Source organism: Ictidomys tridecemlineatus, unplaced genomic scaffold, assembly GCF_052094955.1.
Source record: "Ictidomys tridecemlineatus isolate mIctTri1 unplaced genomic scaffold, mIctTri1.hap1 Scaffold_844, whole genome shotgun sequence".
Classification (NCBI taxonomy): Eukaryota; Metazoa; Chordata; class Mammalia; order Rodentia; family Sciuridae; genus Ictidomys; species Ictidomys tridecemlineatus.
This window is the reverse complement of record NW_027526095.1, coordinates 88,869-90,451: the sequence shown is the minus strand read 5'-3', so window position 1 is coordinate 90,451 and position 1,583 is coordinate 88,869. Positions and strand designations below refer to the sequence as shown.

Sequence of the window (1,583 nt, the reverse complement as noted above, 5' to 3'; positions counted from 1 at the left end):
CAGTGGTAAATATAAACAATGGAATATTACTCAGCCTTAAAGAAGAATGAAATTATGGCATTTGTTGGCAAGTGGATGAAACTGGAGAATATTATGCAAAGTGAAATAAGCCAATCCCAAAGAACCAAAGGCCAAATGCTTTCTCTGATATGCAGATGCTAATTCACAACAAAGGGTGGGGGTGGGAATAGAATTATTTTGGACTAGACAGAGGGGAGCAAAGGGAGGGGAAGGGGTATGGGAGTAGGAATAATAGTAGAATGAATCAGACACTATTACCCTATGTGCATATGTGATAACATGACCGTACATCACGTACAAACTGATGAATGAGAAGTTATACTCCATTCATGTATGATGTGTCAAAATGCATTCAACTGTTTTGTATGACTAATTAGAACAAATTAAAATACATATTAAAAAAGATTTTTTATGTCTTTCACTTTAACCTCTGTGTATTTTTTCATCTGATTATATAAACATGATTCAATCTGAAGTGTATATCATGAAAAATAATTAAAAGATCATTTAAACGATACTTAAAAATTCTTAATTACTAGCTTAAAAATATTTATAAAAATGTACACAATATTTCAACTTCCTTATTTTTCCGTAAACACATTTGTTTTTCCTCAAGTGTAAAGAGAAGAAAGGGTCTAGATGACGTAAACGTACACAGTCTTGTAACAAAGACATCTGGAGCATAACCGTAGGCCATGAACAGGAGGTTTTAGCACAGTGTCTAGATTTCCTCTTTGAAAGTTACATACAATCTTTGATTCACATCAAACTTTCTACAGAGTAACAAACTTCCCTTTTAGACTGAAATTCCATGAAACAGAAATCTATTTCCGTTTTGGACCACATACAAGGGCTATCTGATCAGAGGATGGGAGACATTAGGTAAGGCCCGGTGGGTGGTAACGTCTTCAAGACGAGGTCATGGAATCCCCTGTTCAACCTGTAAAGCAGCTAAGTCCATGAAAAGGTAACCTAGACAGCCAGGAACAGCACCAACACAACTGTGCCAGCAGATTCACCAGAAGCACTTTTCAGTTTGAAGAAATGTGTGAGAGACATGTTGCCTCTTTCCTCTTCCCCATTAGAAGCCCAGTTCTTCATGGTCCTCTGGAAAGATGACAAAATGACAGATTCCTGTCGATGGTGTACTATTAAGGTCCACACAAAATATAACGGAGGTGCCGGAGTACAGATCACATGAGACATGTCTAATGTGAGCCAAGCTACTGCCATTTGAATGAGATGAATGTACCCACCTTTTGGACACCCGTAGAAATGGGTATTAGCAGCGCAAATCTTTTTTGATTTTTGTTCTAATTTGTTATATATGAGAGCAGAATGCATTACATTTCATAGTATATATAGAGAGCACAATTTTTCATCTCTCTGGTTATATACAAAGTGTATTCACACCATTTGAGTCTTCATACATGTTCTTAGGGTAATGATGTCCATCTCATTCCACCATCTTTTTTACACCCCTTCCCCTCTCCCTCCCCCTCCCTCCCCTTTGTCCCACCTAGAGTTCATCTGATCCTCCCATGCTTCCCTTCCTAACCCCA

The 1,583-nt window shown here is 37.9% G+C and overlaps 1 pseudogene; it reads right to left on the bottom strand.

Moving 5' to 3' along the window:
* Positions 1-845: 845 nt before the first annotated feature.
* Positions 846-1,365, bottom strand: LOC144374730 (2',5'-phosphodiesterase 12 pseudogene; annotated as a pseudogene).
* Between the last annotated feature and the right edge of the window lie 218 nt (positions 1,366-1,583).